The sequence below is a fragment of the Eupeodes corollae genome, chromosome 1 (genome assembly GCF_945859685.1).
Source record: "Eupeodes corollae chromosome 1, idEupCoro1.1, whole genome shotgun sequence".
Taxonomy (NCBI): Eukaryota; Metazoa; Arthropoda; class Insecta; order Diptera; family Syrphidae; genus Eupeodes; species Eupeodes corollae.
Window position 1 is genome coordinate 14,096,554 of NC_079147.1, and position 7,434 is coordinate 14,103,987.

Below are 7,434 nucleotides of genomic sequence, written 5' to 3' on the forward strand. Positions count from 1 at the left end.
AAATAAATAAAAAAAGGATATTGATATTAGTTTTTTGTTCAAATTTTCTAATAAATACAAGAATAAATGAAATGAAATTTAAATGAAGTAAAATAGTTCTTAGGGCCGAAAGGCATTAGTTTTAGGTGTTATAGTTTAACTTAGAGTGTCCGTATGGGACCATTAAGTTAGTTGTAAGTTATGGATAATTAGGCTAGTTTTATGAATTTTTGTCTAGCTTTAAGATAGGTTTAAGATTGAACTAATAAAAATGAATTAAAAAAAAATAAAAAAGTGCGTTGGACTGTGATGCCAGAGGTCTTGGGTTCGATCCCTTCCAATGCCATCTAAAGTTTTTTCACGGGTACTACCTCTTGCGAGGAATTGACAAAGTCTCCAAGAGTAATTCTTGTCATGAAAAAGTGCTTTCTCAAATTTGCCTTTCAAAATCGGCTTAAAACCTTAGATCCCCTCCATCCCTGACAACAGTAGTCGCACACATGAATGGTTGAAAGTTGTAAGTCACTAGGCCCTTGTTCTCAAAGGACTGTTGCGCCACCCAATTTAATTTAATTTAATATCAAACATGGGAGGTGTTAACAGAGTTGGGTGAAGCATTCCTCATTCTTTTGAATTGAAGGAGTGAAGGTTTTTTAAATTACAGCAAAATCAGAGGAGTTACAAAATGTCTTCCACCGTCGGAGAAATGCGTCGTCGCATTTTTGGCAATGCTATATATGAGTACTGAAAGTTCACTATAGTTTCCTAGATACAAGTTCCGCTCAAGGAAAGCGACATCGTGAGTTTTTGAAGTACTAAATTCTACAAGGTTCATCATTTCAAATTAGACAATGTTATCTAGATCGGAATTTATTAAGCTTATGATACGCTTCCATTAAAGTTCCACATCCAAAGGACAAGGATATGAATCTAGAATTCACATGAGAGGCTGAGGGTTTTGTTGTCAGCAAAACATTTCTATTCTATTGATTAGAAGTGGCACAACAGATATCGTTTCGAAATCTAAAAAAAGAAAATCGAAAAATAGAGCCCTGAGGAGCACTTGATTTAATTTTATGAATTGCTTTCAACTCAAATTGTATTGTATAGATTTAACATCAAATAATGTTTGTGTTGAATTTTCAGAAAGAAAGTTTCTAATGCAATGAAGAAAAGATTCATCAATACCAAAAGAACGTATTTTCGATAAGAGAAATTATTGCCAAGCTCTATCAAATTCTTTTGGAATACGAAGTGTGATAATCTTACTTTTTCGAGAACGATGTTAAGATCACATCACAGGTGAACCTATTGCTACAAAAACCGTACTGCCGATCAATAGGAAGCTTTCGTTCTTCAAGATATTTCTAAAGCTGACATTTAATCCATGTCTCCATGACCATTGAAAGAAGGGACGTGATTGTAATTAAACAATAGTAAAAGTAGGAGAAGGAATCGCCTTTCTTAGGGAAGTCTAGATAAATGCAGCGTGTTGGTTGTTATTGCAAATACCAACAGAGATTTCTTCTTAAGCCGTACTACGTGAATGTGGTGTGATTTGCTACAATCTACCTTTCCATTAAATTGTAGTACTTGTTAATTATTAAAACAAACTATGAGACCAATTAAAATGATAATAATTGTTTGTTAAGTTGCCAGTAAACGTGATTTACTTGGGCGCTTATATCATTCTCTTATTTGTATGGTATTTCAATAATTTTCTTCCTTTTGTCAAAAGGCATAGAACAATCTCTGCACTTTTATCCAATTTAAAATGGAACAGTTTCTTTAACATTGACGAATTCATTATTGTAATGAATTTATTCAAAATTTTCATGCTCAAAGTTAAAATTTAATTTTTCTAATAGGAATAAAATAAAATTTGCAATCAATTTAGAAGCCACTCAAGCGCCCTTCTTTGACTTTCACATCTGTTGTTGCATTAAAAAATATAGTGCTAATGAAATGAAATTGCCTACTCCATAATGATAGCATTTAAAAATTTTGTTATTTCAACTTTATATAGCTAAAATGCGAATGATATGTAATTAAGGCTCTTATTGTTACAGAGTGCAGAAATAAAAGTTTTAGTACCCGAGTATCTAAAGAGACTTATATCTCTATATACAATCATTAGAAAGTCATTCGTGATTTTCTTGTCAAAATGGCAATCAAATTGAAAAAAAAATTGACCCATTCGAATCGAATCGAATTGTTGATGCTTTGCTTTGTTGCATTTAAAATGACAAGAGGCCATAATAATAATGTTACCTACCGTCATATGTATAATACAGCTGGTATAAGAGTGGAACTAATTGATTGTCAATTGGTTGATGGATATTTTGTGAAAAGATTGAACGATAGCACTTTTGTATGAAATCGAGATTTTATGAGGAAGTAACATTGTAGGTAAAGACATTTTTGAATAAGGATGTTCGAAAAGGAAAAGCGTTTAAAATGTTGCGCTCTTCCTGTACCTAATTCTATAGACGAATTTTCGTAATACACGTTTACGGAATTATGCTTCAAATCTTAAATTTAGAAAATAGGATAGATTTTAAATTTATGATAATTAATTTTGCATTGAAAGATATTGTAATCAGTCCGGAGCTAAAATACATTGGTCTACATATTAAGTGATTTAGAAAAATGTTAGGCTCAGGGTAATTTTTTTTAACTGAATGAAGATTTTCAATGTTTTTTGTCTAAAGTTTGACAGTAGAAAATGTGTGTTTCATTTATATTTAGTCAATGTATGACAGTTTATCATAAATAGCGTAACACCTTAACATCGCTTGCATATTCTAGTTAAATTGATCCGCCCATAAGCAAAATTGTCATATATGAATCGAAGATGATTCTTAATTTTTTTCTAGAAGTTATCCTGTTAACTGGACCCTTGGTTCGTGTGACTTAACGCCTCTCGATTACTTTCTATAGAGCTATGTTAATAAATCATTGGTGTCATTGGCTTATACCGAAAAACCTGGTAGTCATAAAGCATTTTAAGCCACATTGGACGTCATATGTTCATACTTTACTGAAAAAATGAGTCATATAAATTCAGTTCTGCTCAAACTGGCGGGTGTACACACAACATTCGTAGCATTAACAAAAACTTTAACATTTTTTAATACCGATTGAATTTTTGTACAATTATTGTAGTAAATAATATAAAAATGTATTAAAACTTAATATTTCCAAAAAATTTAACGGTTTTATGGTTTAAAATTACACACTTGTTTAATTTTCGTAAAATTTTCCAACCGAACTTATGTAATGTTTGTTAAAGAAAATAATACACCGGTCTTTTAGAACTGATATCCGTTTGTTGAAAATTTAAAACCTTGCTCAAAAGTTAATACTCAAACAAAGGAATTCAAAGTCCTCTAGACCAATCTACAGTCAACCAGATTGTTCATATTGCGATCCTTGGAGCAGATGGCTTGAATGCCAAATTATCTGTAAAATATCGTCAGAAGAAAAGCATGACCAATGAATGAAACCTCAATATTGTTTGCCCTATACTGAAAATATGAGACCCCCTAAACTGTACTAACTATAGAGGAATCAGTCTACTTAACATAGCTGGCAAAATGTCCTCTGCGGAAATATGTGAACGTCTTAAGTGGATCGTCAAGATCCTTATCAGTGTGGTCTTAGACAAGGAAAGGTTACAGTCGATAAAATATTTACATAATAAAATATCCTGGAAAAAACCCACGAACCTTAAACTCCTAACAAGTCATCCTTTTGGCTATTTTGGTAGACAATTTTCAGGCTATAACCGATAGTTAACAGAACAATGTTCAGTTGTCAATTTTGTTTAAAACCTGGTAGTCAATACGACAACTGCGGTAGTGAATATGACAACTGCGGTTGACAATATGGCTTTAGAAAAAGTGATGCGCTTTCATGCAGTTTCCTTACCATTGTCCTTGAAAGAATAGTACCGAGCACTCTCGTCAACACAAGAGGCACTATCATTTATACAAATCTGTCGAATTACTGGCATATGCTTATGAAATTGACATAATCGGAAGAACTCAGCGTGATGTCAATAGGGCTTTTGATGATTATTGAGTCATAGGCTGCGGAAAATGGGTTAAGATGTTAATAAATGCAAACTAAGTATGCGAATTGAGTTTTTCGAATTTTAAATAAGCTTGAAAAACAATGGTATCATGTGGGTTTTTTTAGACGAAAAATTATTTTATATCGATGGCCCTTTTATTTTCACGTTTTGAGAAAATAAAATGGTTTTTTACAGCTTCATCATAGCCGTGAAGGCTGTGTTGCGATGTTGATATATTAAAGGACGAAAGCTCCTTAATGACCGGCAGTATGGCTTTTGTAGCAACAGATCCACTGATGATCTCATGGCTTATCTCGCCGAACAGTGGAACAAACCTTTGCATCGTTTTATAGAAAGTAAATTTATTGCACTTGATATTTCAAAGGCATTTGATAGAGTTTGGCATCAAGCTTCTTATATCGAAAATGCGTCCTCTCATTTCTAAAAAATTATCACCTCGTGAACCTCGCGTGGTATGGTGTCTTCCCATATGCGGCAATTCTGCGTCTCGTAACTAAAGATGATTTTTCTGCCAAAAATTGGGGTCCTCATCCACACGATTCGAAGCCTAGCCAGCGAACGAACGGCGTTCTCTAAGGTCATGAACTTAGGTCAGTTGGATTTTGTACGGGTGTAGACCCAAGTCCCGGCGAATTTCGCCAAGTTGAAGTCTGAGAAAAGGCCGAGTTGTTTTGCACGGCGAGGAATAGACTGCCTCGGGTTCTGCTGTACACTTTCACGGACCGGGGCTATGTTCTCGGCCGAGATTGCGTTCTTTGAACTAACAGGTGTTGTCTCCAATTTGGCTACCAAACGTTGAAGATTCGACTGTGAAGGGCCACCACGTCTATCGTAAAATGGGCACAACGTTTGCGTTACCGAAAGTACTTTGATAATAAAGTTGAATGTGCTGTCTAATCGTGTAACTTGCCATGATGATTTGGCATAACCAACTGAATAATAATGAGAAGATTTGACAAATGTCACCAAAATAATAATAATCACGGGGGTCTACCCGCTGTTTATGTCACAACAATGATCTCTTTTCTAAATACTCTTTACTCAGAAAAGGCCCTTGATGTCATTACAAAATTTAAGTCGTTCTTCACATATGTATGCATATAAGCTATTGTTTATATATTTTAAATCTATGAACTTAAGGACTCATGACGCCGAATACAACGGCTTAACTTACACTCTTGGATTCGCCATTTCTCGTCGTGAAACACTTTCTCGGACTTCGGTAACAACATAAGGGGAAGAGTTTGAATTGTGGTACAAGTTAGTGATGTAAGGAATCCAAAACGTTCGTGTGTCGAAAATCCAGGTTTTTTTATTCCGTGTCATTCCTTTAGAAGACATTACACCACACTCAGATCCTAAAGCTTTTATAAAGTTAAGATAGCGCAAGAACCCGTTGCATGGTTTTTAATACGTATATAGGACTGTCGTGCCAAAGGTCTGGGTTGAATCCCTGTCTGTGTCACCTACAAGTTAAATTTAAGGTTTACTACCTCTTCCGAAATATTGTTAAATCCCCTAAAAATTATTCTTGCCACGAAAAGTGCTTTCTCAAATTTTCAGTTTAAGATAGAATGACTTAAGACTGGTTAATAAGTCACTAATCTTTGGTTCTTCGCAACACGCGAGCTATTGAGCCATTAGATTTGTTTATTTATTTTTCAAGCCAATTTGAAAATTCGATTCCTAAAATGCATCAAAATGATCCGAATTTTCTTCGAAAAATATTCTTCATTGATGATCCCTCTTTAAATCTACTTACCGGACACTATGTTTATATTACGAACAGTAGCATTTCGGGATTGAAAAAGCCAAGTATAAGTTTTGAAAAGCCTCTCCATCCTCAACGTGTCATTTTATTTTACACAAGATGGTTCCATACACAAGAAAATTTCGCAAATTTTGCAAGAAACATTTTTAAGGATTTACTTTTGCTAAAAGATTGAGGTCTCTTGTATTCAGTATTTTTTAAATCCTGCAATTGAACTCATTATCATAAACTAAATCTCTTAAAAAAATTGTTAGAACTCCGAAATAGACCTCTGCCAACTTATATTTAGAAGACTCATCGTCATCACACTAATTATTATGCATTTCTTTTGAGGTGTGACATTGCAAACCCGAAAATGATAATTTACCTGCGGCTTTTGTGTGTTGACACGCCCCTCTAGCCCATCTCCTACCCAAACAAGAATATTAAAACTCTTAAAATTTGATAACCGCACAACCAACTACAGAAACAGAAACAGAAACAGCAACAACAACAACAACAACTACTACGAATCAGCTCAAGACCCGTACCCTTCAGGGAATTAATGGTGTACGAGCTCTGCTCGTTTTGTTCTATGCATTGTTTGTTGTTGTTCCGCTTTGTATCCGATCTCCGATCCTGCATCCGATACTTTTGCCCTGCGCTGCGCATCTCACAAACTAACAAAACACATACACAACCTCTTTGGCGGTAGGTTGAGGCCCTTTTTGATCTTTCGCCGACAATGCAATCAATTTTCCTCAGATTCATCAATATTTTCTTTAATCGCTTTAAAACGTTTTGCCCTGGCACTCTCGTTGAGATTAATGTTGGCCCCTTTTGTTGTTTTTGTTGTTATCTGTGTGTGTGAATGTGCTCGAGTTTAGCGGTGGTGGCGTCGCGTTCGTCGCGTCGGTCTTCGAACAGCAACGTTTTTGTATGGCAAACCAGCGCAGCCCAGCGATCGACTAATAATGTATCTAAACATGTATCTGGGGGGATCAATTTTTATTGATGAATCGCGTTTGATCGTATTTATTTTATTTTTATTTATATTATTTTTTATTGTTCCCAATGATAAAACGAGATTTAATGGGAATCGGATCGTTTTTGTATAACGAAGGAGTGGGCTTTGGATGGAAACCAACTTTTGATCTTTATATACATAAATATAGGTGGAGTGAACCGGGGTGGCGGGTGTGTCGGCAACAACGCCAACGAGAAACAGTTATTTGATTGGAATTTCATATGTGGATACGATGATGGCGGGTAATTAAACTCAATCCAGCAGCTATACGCCAAGGCAACTGTTGTATGGCTTCCGGAATTACATCAGTTAAAGAAATGGTCGATAAAATTTAATTCAATTCGTTTTTGAGAATTAATAAAAATCAGAAAAAAACACACATTTATGTTTTGAGGAAGTGTGCTATAGCTGGACATTAAAGGCTTTAAATTAATTTTATTGCCATTTAAAAGTGCCTGAGAAGCTATCGAAAAGATTTGGAAGCTGAAACTCTGCATCGGTATCGGCGCATTTTAAAACATTCAAAGAGCTAATATTTATTTAAATAAATCGGTTAAATTTATTTTAATGCCCGATGATGGG